This window comes from Lissotriton vulgaris, chromosome 1_1 (genome assembly GCF_964263255.1).
Source record: "Lissotriton vulgaris chromosome 1_1, aLisVul1.2, whole genome shotgun sequence".
Classification (NCBI taxonomy): domain Eukaryota; kingdom Metazoa; phylum Chordata; class Amphibia; order Caudata; family Salamandridae; genus Lissotriton; species Lissotriton vulgaris.
Window position 1 is genome coordinate 1,844,011,105 of NC_141685.1, and position 14,857 is coordinate 1,844,025,961.

At 41.6% G+C, this 14,857-nt stretch overlaps 1 protein-coding gene across 1 annotated transcript in view; it reads right to left on the reverse strand.

The window, feature by feature from the left end:
• Positions 1-14,857, reverse strand: part of DOCK4 (dedicator of cytokinesis 4) — a 1,616,764-nt gene that overhangs the window by 1,002,627 nt on the left and 599,280 nt on the right. The gene's annotated exons all lie outside the window — the stretch shown is intronic.

The following is a 14,857-nucleotide window of genomic DNA, read 5'->3' on the forward strand; positions in this document are numbered from 1 at the left end:
ATCTTGTTCTGCTTTCTGGGACAGACTTGTGAATTGTAGGTACTATATATACTTGTTTCACACTGGGTGATGGTGATGTTTTTTTTAAACAGTGTCCATAGGGATACAGAGTATCAGACATTATCTGTCGGTCACTCTGTTGGTCTGTCTTTTGAAAAATTGTAGGAGTTTTGGATTTATGTTTCTTTATCACTGAATGTAATATATAATGGAAGAATGAATGTATTTCAGGTCATGCTAAGATGTACTCATCAGTGTCTTGCTCGTGACTGCACTTGGTCAAACAAATGTAATCTTTTTGTATTGCTTTATTAATGTAAATATTCTTGGATATACCAGTGTTGTACATTTTAATATTATTACATTTATAGGCCCCCTGATATTTTGTCATATCTGCAGTGGTCCTGAGGAAGGTGGTGTCTAACACACGAATTCCACCGAAACACACGTTGACCCAATGCCGAGTCTCAAATTTTCCTTTGTTTGAGACCCGTAATGTTGACAGGAGAAAAACATTCTTTCTATTTTTCCTGACCATTATCCTCTATCATTTTCAGATATTGTATGTTGGGAGTTGTATGTGAGTGAATGTTTTTGTATGATTGGAGTGACTGTGTCGCTGTGCAATCAGGAGGACGTTAAGTAATATCCTTGTATATGTATTTATTTTTATGATCTTGTTCCACAATTATCATGGTTATGAAAGAAATGTACCAATGATATAATGTATTGTATAAAGAATGAACTCTTAAAATGAAAAAAAGTGATTTTCTATTTTAAAAAAATGGTATGTTATAAAACAAAAAAAAATATTTTAACTTTGATATAGCAATCTTTTGTCCCTGGTATATCTGAAAAACTGTTGGTCAATGAGGGAAATTTTGATATTTATGTGTCTTGTGTTCCTCTCTTTTCCCTGACCTTAAAATACTATAGAGGGGGGTCCCGTTGTTTTTGCTGTTACGCCCACCTCTATTTCCAACAAGGTCAAAATCACTTGCAAGAATGCATCTGATGCCCAGAACTAATACTAAATACACCAAGCTGTTTTGGCACCTTAGGATGGCATGGATCTAAATGAAATTATTGATTGCTATTTATTTTATGTTTCAATCCGGCTCCGCTCCCTAAACCAACATTACAAACACCAATTTTCAAGCAAGGCCATAAGAAAGGAGACTAGCCAAAAAAATAATACCACTCTTTTTTAACAACATCATTATTGGCTTTGAGAGAGTCTGAAACTTCCTACCAGAGTTTGGAGGTTCTGCCCCTAAATATATATTTTTATATGGGGAAAATGGTGCATGTATAAAAACAATTACCAAAGAATTTTCGTTTTATTATCTTTAAGTAGTACTCAATCTATGCTGCGTCGGACCACATCATAATTTTTATAAACTCTTCCGCCAAAGAAAAACCGTGACAGTAGAGTTGTTCTGGCTTACTTTTTTGGTCGCAAACAGAACGTACATTATTAGCTGCTCTAGGTAGCTTAGTGAATTCAGCAGGCCTCAAGGTATAACACAGGTAGAAGAGGTCAGGTTAATGTACTTGCTGCAGTGATTTGTGGGTAATCTCTGGCCGCAGGTTTAAATCACATAAAATAGCTCAGAAACAAATCTACCCACTTTCTGTGGAGCATTATTTCTATCCTTAAGGGAACAGGTTTGTGTTCCAGTAAGATAGCTCACTGAGTTAATACCTTTGTTGTAAAGGTTCTTACGTAACCTACATTACACTCAATTAAGTTCTCCATACATTATTTTCTGCGTAGGGCTAACTAGATTGATTTACTTCTGATGTTCTCTTAAATGCTGAAGTCAAGGACAGTTTTTTGCCCAGGATCTCATAATTTGGACCAATGTGTAAGTTGAGACTTCAGACCAGGTTACAGTTTACACACGTGTGTAAGCCAACCTGGAGGACTTACCTCTGTCCTGGAAGTACTCTGTGGCATATAATTCTCATTCATTTCCCCTACACACCTCTTTATTAATATGTGGCAAAGTAGGTGTTTACTAGATGTATATTATTTGATGCATCTTTCATATTTGAGTAATGATTTGTGTAATAATGATGTATGTGTTTTAATCCAGTCCAATGATGTCATATCAGACCACACTGAGTGTGTGCCTTCTTTGCCTAAAATCCTATAAAAGATTATGTTTTGGAGATATGTTCCAGTCTTTTTGGCGCAGTCCTTGGAGGCATACTATATGGTTTAACTTGAATTCTTGTATTGTGAAGGTTTTAGTTTTTGGAATTGGGCTTACTCATATGAAGACTTAGACAGGCTCGAGCCAAGCCTCAACCCTCTGCAAATGTTTAAATTAGAGCGTTGACAAAGCCAACTGGTGAATGTCATCATAAAACATCTCAAAGTGAACCAGATTTTAAAAAAGCAACATTTTAGAATGCTTACATTTTGGCGCTTGTCTGAAAAGCAGGACTAAGTAAAAAGCTGATTTTTTTCTGTACCCTGGATGGTCCTTGTAAGGAATTAGTGGCAAATATGTATAGAGTGGATACAATCTTTGTTCATCCAGGTGCATGCATTGTTGTAATTATGCCACATCCAGAAGACCCAAGCTCTACATAAACTGAGTTAAAAGGGATGTTTCACTATATGTTTATCATACAAACCATTTGTATGCCATCATTCAGAGAGGTTTTAAGGAACGGACAACGTTATCGATTGCGTAGGGACCCACCTTTCAAAGGCACCCTTGATGAAGTGAGTAGGACAGTCGAAATTCCTGCTCATTGAAGTTTGTTGCTCATAAAAAAACGGCTTCTTTATTGAATTTAAGAGCCGAGCATGCATACCAGAAACTTAGGGTCTTATTTACTAAGGCTTTGTGTTGGCACAAAGTGAGGCAAACAAGTACAAACTCTTGTAAGAGTATTTACTGCCAGCAAAAGAGAACTTTGGGCAGGAAAGGTGCCTTCTTCTCTGAGCAAGTAGCGTTTTGTGCTGTTTGAGCCACTCTGCGACAAGGGAGAGTTACTTGGGTGTACCTTGGGGGATTAGCAGAAGCACCCATAGTGTTTGATGTAAAGCCTGATTTACTAAGATAGCCAGACCGGGCTTTGCATCGGAAAATGAACGTCCTTGAAATGCACTGTATACAACACATTCAATGTGTGGAATGTCTAAGAATTTGTCTAGGTATAGGTTTTGTTACTGGATGAGTATGCTTTCAGCATACATCCTATGTAAACCATTATACCATGGTGCATAGAATGTGCATGGCGCTAGCAGCCTATTTGTGATCCAGGAATATTGCTCAGCAGAACATTCTTAGGTCTGGCGTTATCTAAGACCTTTTGGGTTTACCAAAATGATATATATAAAATATAGGGAGTTTCAACCAACAGTCACTTTTTATTGGTCTGTTGTTGTGCCATTCACGTTATCTTCCATCATTACAGCATGGAACAATGGCTGAGCTGATTTCAGCCTCTGGCTAACTTCAAATGAGTGATGGCATTGTGCTCTTTCACAAGGAATTAACTTAATTTGAGCATGTGGTTTCCAGTGCTCGGCACAGCAATTACTTGTCAACACCGGTGCTTGTGACAGTCTGCCACAAAGTGGCGCTACCAGGCTAATTTAAAGATGGCCACAACAACAGTTAATTATTAATTCAATATACATTAAAAATTAGTCCTAATTGTCAATATTGTAGGAGTGTGATGGTTTTTAGTTGTGTTGTTACTATCATTGGCAGCATGGCAGGGGCAATATTTGGTGTAAGCTGCATTAACCTCCGATGAGAGCCCTGGCACTTTTTTTTTTTTACAAATCAAGCACAGACAACGAGCACATCTGCACCAAAGTAGCTGTATGCAGTGCCAGGGACTTCTAGGGCAATGAGTACTTTCTGGGTCTACAAGAGCTTTTCTTTCTTGCCTATATATTGTTTTTACATTGATGAAGCTACATCAGCTCCCTCAACCTTAGATTTTTACAGAAACAATGACAAACGGTTGAAGCCAAAGCAGGCCTATTGACTATGCCAATGCTTATTAAACATTGCTCTGATTAGCTTCTCCCCCCCCCCTTGAGCAATGCAGTACAACAACTTTAGTCACTGCACTGACTTGCCTGAAATAAAAGCTTACTATTAATGTGCAAGTATGGTCTACCCAGCCATGAACTTCCCCCTCTCAGACAGTTCGTGACAATTAAATGAGAAACTAATATTTATAATTTCACTCCAAGCTCCACCGCACTTCTTCTATCGTAACCCTCTCTCATAGCCTGTTTATCTTCATCTCTACTTCTCCATGTACCTTCAACCTCTCGCCCTCCATCTCCCCAATGTCTACACCACCACCTTTTTCTCTCTCTCTTAATATACCCAAAATAACTCAATCAAATACCGCTTTCTTTTCCGCTCTCTCCTCCTTCTCTAGATCACTCTCTACCTACATTTATGTATAAAAATGGTATGAACAGGCTTGAGTGAATTCAGAGTGATGAACGAAAGTTAATTTATTTGCACTAATCAATGAACAAAAAATACCTAGTCAGATATAAAATATGTAGAAGTGGCTACTAGAAAACTATCTAATTATCCTAATTGTAGCACACTGTTGGTGTTACTAACCAGCAAAGGAACTTTTTGACATAATCTATGAACGTACACATTCTAAAAGTACTAAAATCTCCACAAGTGCCACCCAATGGCATTGTGCACTCACGCTTCTCTTCAACTTCTTTTTTTTTTTCCACAGTAAGTCAACAGACAAATACAAACATTTATGAAGGCTTCATATATGCATACAGTCGGAAAACGACCCCCAAATTCCTACACCAATCTTTCGTTTCTTTACCCCTTTAACAGAATACAAACTAAACTCTAAATTAAATAAATTATACATCTTTGCCCTCCATCGTTCGAAGAAGGGAGGTTCTACCTGTAACCAATCCGCCACAATCCAGAGCCGGGCGACAGTCATTGCTATAAAAATAAAATATCAGTGTTTATATAGGGGAGTACCCGTCCCAAATTCAGGCCCAGTACCCAAGAGCATAATTGCAGATGTTATAGCAATCGGAACCCCAATGACTCTAGACAAAAATTGCTCTATGCCAGTAATATAATTTGTCAAGTGACCACACGTAAAAAAAGATATGTAGCATATCTGCATTGTCCCCGCAACACCGAAAACATTTACCACCTTGTCCTGTCCCCCATTTGAGCATGCGTGCCGGCGTATAATATAAATTAAAAAAAGTTTTGAAACATTGTGCTTTCAAGTTGGAAGACAACAGGGCTTCCCTTGATCTAATAATAACATCTTTTAAACATATATTATCGATTCCCGGGGTCAAAGCCCATTCAGCATTATGTTTGTCTAAATCATCCTTTCTAAACGACAATAATATCTGATACATCTCCCCAATTTTACCATGAAGTTGAATAGCCATAACTACACATAACTACATATAATTTCTTGGCGGAAGATAAAGTCTCGAATTTTGAGAAACTTAAAAAATTGAGTTTTAGACAAACTATGCTATCTAGACAGCTCTTCATAAGACATCAGGGAACCACCAATATCAAAGAAATCCCCAATTTGAACAATGCTGTTTGCCCTCCAACCCAAAACAACAGTATCATAAAAAATAGGAGGAAAAAGCTTTACGGCATTTGTAGGGGTATACCAGGACATTTTACTAACTAAACACAACATCCGTATTCTTTTCCATACATTGATGGCGGATATCAACACATTGAATCTTGTTCGCTTGTAGTAACTGCTGTCAATTTGTTAAAACAAACATTGACGTGCCTCTGGACCCAGCAAGATCTGAAAAATTGAGGTGGCCTCTGCGATATTGCCAATATCTTCCCCAGTCAATAAGATCCGCATTTCTAACAAAAAACAAGCATAGAAATAAAAGGCAAAATCTGGAATAGCTAATCCCCCCCGTTCAATTGGTAGAGTCAAAAATCTCATAGCTCGTCTAGGTTTGCCTGGTGCCGAGAGAAACTTAGAACAGATAGACTGTAGATGATGCAGTTGGACCACAGAGATTTCTAACGGTACCGCTCTGAATACATTTTGGGCTCGATGTAGGTAAATCTTTTTTACCACTTCATAAATACCGATTCATACCGAATCGGTATTTAAGTAGTGGTAAAAAAGAGAAGGGCAGATGTAGGTCATTTTATTTTAAAAATTACCGAATCGGAAGGAATCGGTATTTACTGATTCGGTAAATACCGAATCGGTAATGCCCATTGATTCCTATGGGCATTGAAGCCCATAGGAATCAATGGGCATTACCGATTCGGTATTTACAGAATCGGTAAATACCGATTCCTGCAAGGGTGCAGAGGGTGTCACTTTGACACCCTCTAGCACCCCCAATACTGGCTTGTGTGCCATGTGGCACACAGACATGCCCTAAGGGCATGTCTGTCTGTCACATGGCATAGGTGTGCATGCACACATGTGCATGCACACCTGGATTCGGTATTTTAACACCCAATTGGATTGGGTGTTAAAATACCGAATCTGAAAGGCCTGTGGGACTCAGAAGAGTCCCACCTACATCTGGAAGATACCGAATCGGTAAAAATACCGATTCGGTATTTTACAGATTCTGTAAATTTACCGATTCGGTAAATATACCGAATAGGTAAATACTGGCCCCCTACATCTCAAAGTGCCAAATACCGGTCGGAAACGGCCAATTTCGGCCGTTTCCGACCGGAATTTGCCTCCTACATCGGGCCCATAGTACCTTGGGTAAAACATTCATCTTGATAATATTAGTTCTGCCAATCACTGTAAGGTGCAATCTAGACCACTTATCCTATGATTCCTGAATATTGCGTAGTAGCGTAGTCCAATTGGCATCGACTAATTAATGTAAAGATGATCTAATTCTGATACCCAAGTAAATTAATTCTTTTACCACTCGAATATCATCCAAGATCACCTTTTCAGTAATTAATACCTGTGTCTTAGTGATGTTTAATTTATAGTCAGATACCTAGCCGAATGAAGAAGCAACCGCTCAATCTCTTGAAGCGCTAAAAGAGGATCCGAAGTGGTTACTGCGATATCATCTGCATATGCAAACACCGAATAGCGGACAATATGCACCTTGAAGGGCTTAATCAAGGAGTTATTACTTAGTTGTTCAATAAACGGATTTATATATAACGCAAAAAGCAATGGTGAGCTTGAAGGGCAGTAATAAACCGTTTACCAAAGCCCAAACTTAACATCAACTCCCACAGGTGCGTCCACTCCACACGGTCAAACGCCTTTTCTGTATCCAATAAAATTAGGCCTAGTTCCCGCTTTTCTGTCTGGACAACAGCGAACAACGTCACCACCTTGTTAACATGCGATACTGTGCTACATTCAGGAATAAAACCGTGTTGAGGCTGCGACACTAAAGGAGTAATCATTTTAGACAATTATGTGGCCAAGATCTTTGAGTAAATTTTACCATCGTAATTCATTAATGAGATAGGCCTGTAAGAGCCCACCAATTCCGGGTCTTTGCCCTTTTTACTAAAAACCACTATAGTGGCTTCTGCCCAAGATTTAGGGGCAGATCCCTCCTGTGCCGCCCTGAATGTACACAACATATCATCTTTCATTAAACTGAAAAAAAGCTTATATATCTCTGCAGGAAGTTCGTCAGGTCCAGCAGCCTTCCCCAGAGCTAACCCATTAACAACTGCTTCTAACTCTTCCATCCTAATTGGACCATCCAACATCACCCTCTCACTGGAATCAAGCTGTGTTATAACCCCCTACAAAAAATATGAGGTATGCGCACTGAGCGCTACCTGTTGCGTTTATAGCTCTGAATAAAACTGGTGGAAAATTGCTAAAATCCCTTTAGGATCCTGGCAAATTATCCCTATATTTCAAAGCACCAATACGGCTCCAAGATTCTTTCATACGGAGCCGTAGCACCAAGCATCGACCCACAGTTTCACCAAATTCATGAATTTGTTTTTTATGGGCCAAATATTTTCTGGCATTATCCATATTCCATACTCCTTGAAGTTTAGCCCTTGCTAACTCAGTAGCTTCCTCTAGCTCTTGAATATTGCCCGCCTGTGACATAGCCCCCTGAATTAATTTACTCTCCGTATCTCTCAGCACCTAATACAGCTCCAGCATCTCCTGCTTTCTCTTCCGATTCTGCTGACAGACAAAACTTAGTACCTCACCTCTAAAACATGCCTTAAATGAGTCCCATACTGTTGCATAGTGAGCAGAATATCTGTTAATAGAAAAGAACTCCTTGATCCACTTAGACATATGTCCCTGAAAATCTTCATTCAAGCAGAGTTTCCGGTCAAAGGTAAATGTTTTTACCGGCAAGAGATGGGCAGGAGCGGTTACTCCGAGTACAATTGGAGAATGGTCAGATGTAATCCTTGGCAAAATTTGAATTGAAGCCCCACCCAGTAACGAAGCCGCTAAGAAAAAATAATCTAAGCTTTTTCTGGGGAAAAGAATAAACAGTGAACCCAGGATCTGTCGGATTTAATTTACCCCAAGCATCCATCAAACCATGATCCTTTACCAAATTATATAGAGCTTTAAACACTCTTGGTTTCCGACCATTGTAATTCCGGTGCCCCTTTTGCAGGTCTACAGTAGATAAATTGATATTTATGTCCCCACATACTATCAGAGGTGTCCCCCAAGTTGCTAATTCTATATTTAACTCTTCAACAATAGAAGCATTGTCTAAATTGGAGCCATATATAGTACAGACGGTATATTTAATATCCCCAATCAAACACTCAGCGATGGCCCATCTGCCTACTTTATCCGCTAATCTGTGTCCCACGATAACCATATTAGATTTGGCTAATATCGCTACCCCCCTAATCATAGAGGATTGTTGTGAAGCCACTACTAAAGAAAAACCCATGTGTTTCTAGCATTGCCCATTGTGGCCAGAGTATATGTGTCTCTTGGAGACATACTAGATCTGGGCAAATACTGCACAGCTCTGCCGTGACTCTATTTCTTTTGTGCCAGTTGTTAAGGCCAGAGACATTTAGTGAACAAATCTTCACCCCTTAGCTGTCATAATAATAGTTGAAAAACACCTCTATCCGCACCCTTATTTGAAGCAGGATAACAACACAAATTACCCAATTAGCCAAAAAAGCAAATCTAACTTTATTTTCTCCTTGAGTTACTGTGATTTTTTTACCCTTTTTACCACACCTTAATGACCCACCCCCAAACCTCCCACCCCCTCACTCAAACCCTCCCCCCCAACCCCTCTGTAACAAGGCTTTAGGACACATGGTCCTGTAGATGCAGGTGACCGTACTCCCCCTTACCCCCACTCATGACCCTACCCAACTCCAATATATCAAGAAAATAAGACTAAACCAACACCAGACTATATATCAACACTAGATAACCTGCTGCTACATGGTTATTTCAAATAGTCCCAGCGCTCACTGAACTGATTTCAAAAACTCATTAGCAGGACCTTCGCTAGAAAACAAATGAGTGCGATCCTTGAAAGTCACCTTCAACTTTGCTGGATTCAGCAGATAAGCTTGAGCGCCTTTGGCCTGAAGTCTAGGTATCAACGCACGCAACTGCCATCGGAGCTCAACCGTATAGCGGCAAAAATCAAGCTGCACAAAAAACTTAAAATCCCCTCCAGGTCATTTTTTGTTAGGCCGTGCTAGGCGAAACACATCCTTGCGTGCCATAAAACTGTTAAGTGAAATTAAAAAAGCTCTAGGCCTCCCATCTGACTGGGCATTATCAGAACCAATATGAACACGCCTATTAAATGGGAAGCGGTGAGCTCTCTCAATTTCACGGTCCCAGTCCCATTTAGACAACACCGGGAAGGCTTTTTGTAAAAAGTTCAACAATGTAGCGACGTGGGTCCTGTCCTTCCTTCCCCTCAGGAATCTGAATCACTCTTAAATTATTCCGACGAGCACGATTTTCAATATCTGCAATCTTCCACTGCGTATCATCTTTAACCGATTGAAAGGAAGCAGTCTTCATTTTTTGTTGAGCCAGTTCATCCTCCAAATTGGAGATCCGTGCTTCAGCTTCATTAAACCTAGAAACAAAATCTGCATGGTATTTTGACATGCATCGAATGGAATTTTGCAACTTCCTGCATATATTCTGGACCCTCTGACTCTCTTCTCGTGTTTCGGCACGATGAGACATGATTGACTGGTAGACAAGTGAAAGAGATATCTCGTCTTTTCCGAGAGGGTGCGATTGCTCAGTAACAGGATATTCTGGGGCCCTACCACCATTGCAGAGAGTTAACTCTAATTTTTTACAAACAGTAAGAGATTGCCCTTCATTACGATCCCCTGCTTCCTCCAGAAACAAACTGCTATGCTCACTACCGTCATTAACACTCATCTGCGATGCGTACTGCAGTGCTAAATCCTCGCATGATGAGTTTGAATGATCGGAAAATGAAAAAAAATCACCAGATTCTGTATCGGGCATATGCATTTGATCATCTGTTGATAAATGAGGAAGCCCACTGGGATATTCATTACCCTCAGGAACCCCCAGTTCTAAAGCCCCCGGAGTCGCCAATTCGCCAACGCCAGCACTCCCTCCCCCAATGGTATCTCTTGCAAGTATTAGGGGTGTAATAGTTATAGGATGAGATTAAGAGTCAGCTTCAACATTCCCCACTCCAGTCACATCAGTCACAGCACTGGGGAAAATAGCACTTTGAGTGAGGGCTGCGCAGGCCTCATTATTAAGAGTAGAATCTGCATTTGGATTCAATTGAGCACAGTCATTTGTGAGGGGGAGCAGGCTGTTTACCCTTATGTTTATCTTTGTTTGTAGAGAAAATTGCCGGTATATTTTTCTTTTCAGCACCGTCCTTACTTTGAGTAATCACGGCATCCGATACAACACGCGGACCAGTGCCAGTGCCCTTTGCCAGTTTACCAAGTTCTTCTACCGTAGCCTAGCTCACCTCAACACCAGTAGTGTTATCTTCTGTGTTCGCCGTATCTGGTGCATGAGGTCTTCCACACGTTCCCTTTGGGGGCATGTTGAGAAACTGCAACCGCGTTTCCAGCGCTTCAGCTCAGAAACAGGAGTCTCAGCATTATCCTCCAGCACGTAGCCCGCCCCATACAGTGCCAGCCACCGGACGCCAGCAATCGAAAACGCCCACACGCCGTACTCCACACGCTGCACTGGTAGGCCGCTCAAGTCCGCTACTTCCTGCGGGCGAACCGAGCTGAATCCAGGCGAGCCAAAAGCAGGGGCGGATTGGCAATGCGGGCATTCGGGCATTGGCTGAAGGGCCGGTGTCTCCGTGCCCTCTGTGGGCTGGTTTTTTTCTCCCCTTTCCCAGCTGCACAGTGAAGCTGCATTCATTTCTCTGTCTCTGTCTCCGTGCTCTCTGTGGACTAGGAAAGGGGAGGAAAAAAAACAGCCCACAGAGACAGAGAAATGAATGCATCTTCACTGTGCGGCTGTACAGCGATTCTCCGCTGTGGCCTCTCCTTCACCCCCTGCCCTGCAAAGCAATCACCCTGAGGGTGGCTGGGGAGGGGGTGGTTGTTTGAAAAAATCGGCCTCCCTGGGGGCCAGGTGTTGCTCAGGCCTTTGAGTCATTTTCACCTCGGCCCCTCTGGGGCCCACGCAGCACATAAACTGTGTTAGTTTTAACTCCTCTCCCACAGCCCTTGACATTCAGGGCATAGTGGGCAAGGAAGAATGGGTTTTTCTGTGGGGGCCAGGTGATCTTTGCAACTTGCACCATCTTCACCTCAGCCTCCCCCTGGCTACCATGGATGACCCAGCAGCTGTATTTTGTGCTCCCCTGCCAGGACATTGCCCTGAGGCCTGGAGGGCTGATTAATTTACCAATTGCAGGGGCTTCACTGCTATTCATGTGCTCCTGAACTGAAGGTCTGGGGAGGGCTGAGTAGGTTAGTAATAGCATGGGCTTTGCAGCTTATTAGGTGCTCCTTCCCTGGAGGGCTCGAATAATTTTGTGACAGAAAGGGGCCTTGCTGTTTTTTTAGTTGCTCATCATGGCGCCATTGTCACCTTGGCCCTGTGTCCTGTGCAAGAACAGTATCCTCTCACTTTCATTCCTTGTCTGTGCCAAACAACTTAAGGATTTTGGGGGCCCTGGGCCAAACATATTTTTGGGCCCCTGTTCGGAACAGATTTGAATTTATAATCCAATTTCTGCTCTTTGATGCCCTCTTTCAGCTGGTCACTGGACAGTGCACTACCATACTTGTCCAAATTCTTAATGTATTTACAACCAATATTTAAGGACATTGACGTGTGTAACCTAATGGTGTTTCATGAAAGGGCACGCCCCTTGAATGTGGGTCACACCCCTTAATTGTAGGCCACGCCCCTTGAATGTGGGACGCTTTTTTCGTCAGTGCCCGGGCCAAATTGTGATCCCAATCCGACCCTGGCCGAAAGTCAAAGAAAGTCAGGGAAATCACTTTTTTCAATCAGCGGTATATAGCATCGCTCATAGATCAGATCCGCACCATTGAAGCAGGTTTTTTTCTCGAAGCCGTGAGAGGGAGAAAGAACGATCTGCCTATGCTTCCGCAGTGGGCGCCATCTTGCCTCTTTCCAATGAGGGAAAACAAATCATTCTCTTCAACTTCAATGCTAACATGATTAGTAAAACAATACCAATGCTGAAGCTTTGTCGTATCCTCCAGTACTGCCACCCAATCTGAAGATAACCATAGCAGCTTTTAGCCCCTAGATGAATCAGAAGACACCAGAGCAGCTACGAAAATTAATCTTCCTATCGAACTGTGCCTGGCTGCCAGCATTAAGTAAATCCTGCCTAACCTCATCTGAAAACCACAAAGCCAGTAAAACCTCATTACCACTTTCCCTCTTCAGAGAAAGACAAGGTATGCTCAGCGAAGCCTGACATTTACAGGTCACTCTCAAATCTCCAATATCAGAGCAGTATCCTGTTAACTGATGTAATAGTACATCTCCAAGAGAGAAGAACATCTCAATCTTATTCACAGGAGACAATCAAGTGCCCAATCAATGATGGGCCAGAAACTGCTTTTTCCATCGCAAGGGTTTCCCTGCTCATTGCTCGAACAAATATGATCACATGCATGATACTCCATGATCTTTCAGCAGATTGTGACACCATTGCATGCTCAAGGCTATACTAATGGTTGTGGATTCCTGGTTGAGCTACAGACTGTATTTGCTCATTGCTTCAAGATCATAGCAAACAAATGTGGATCAGGTCATCCACATCATCTAGACGCAGGGTCGCACAGGGACTGCCCCTGGAGAGCTTGTCTTTTTCCACTATTGTTAAATGCATACATAATACCATTCACATAGATGATTGTGAGGTGGATGGTAACGATATGCAAATCTGCATATCATTGGAGAAGAGATAAGGGAGCCCAGTCCAGATCACAAATTGCCAACTCAAACCCCTTTCGAATAAAGGAAATCCCTCTGTCTACAGTGGTAAAACAGAGGCTGTTTAAGTGGATGGAGACAGGTACGGAGCCTTCTCTTTTGAATGAACCACAATACTCGAATCTGCTAAAGGCCCAACACAGAAAGTCAAAAATCTGAGCATAATCTGTGAGATGGCCTTCTCCTTCAACCACAAATCAAAGTGATAGATAAAGACAACAGCTACTAGCTATTTCTGCTGAGGAAAATCCTGCCATTCCTAGAAACCACTTACCACAAAAAACTAACCAAAGCCCTGAGCATAGAGAGGTTGGATTATTGAAGCATAATTTTCATTGTTCTCCCAACATAACTTTAGCAGAATGAAACCATGCAGTCAGACTGACCATCAACAGGCCTCCAATGACGCCCAGATGACATTTAAAAGTCTGTGTACATTGTGCACAGCACAATCCACAAGAGACGTAGGCTTACTCCAAATATGGCACGCCACTATAATTCAGTCAAAATTTTCAGCACTCTCACATACAAAATATGCAGAAAAGTTAAAAAGGCTAAAGCATGGGCATAAATCGCTAGAAGTATACGGAGAAAAACTCTGAAAAGTTCTCAACCCAAAGCGGAGAGCAGAATTCTTGCGTTTTACAGATCCACGCTGTACAGATAATTTCTTTACATTCTGAGACTTTTAGCATTAATTTTAATAAGGGATAAACAGGACTACAATCCAGCATTCAAAGCAAACACCTGGATTTGATGGGGTGTGCACGCACAGACCTGGTAAATTTGAGACCTCTGGATTTCAAGCTTCAAGTACGATTCAAGAAACTGAAAACAGACCTATTCAGAGATGCCTTCAAGCGACAGAAGGCAACATAACTTAAACCAAACCATACCATGCAGGCCCTCAGCCAAGGCGGCAAGCTGTTGCTGCGCATATCCAACCCCAGCCTCCTCCCTCAAAAATATACAAATGGGAATCAAACTGCAGCAGGGCATTACTTTCGGGGGCACTCAGCCATGATCTAAACAAGTATTTGGGTTTGTATGTATGTATGTATGTATGAATGTATGTATGTATGTATGTATATGTCTTGTAAAGCGCACTGCTGCCCTGAGGCGTCGTGGCGCTGAAGATCCAAACACGAACACATTGGATGCTATTCAATGCCAACAGATTAACTGAGGCCTAGCACAACTTTAGATTCGGTCTGGACTGAAAGAGAAATTTGATTTCGACCACTGCTCTCATAAAGTAACCCCACAGTCATGACAATACCGTCCTCCGTTAAGCTGTACATAAATTGACCCTTAATTAGGAAGAAAGAAACAGAAATTAAGACCATACAAAAAATGATGCTTGACAGGACAGTTCTATCTCCGTGACTTT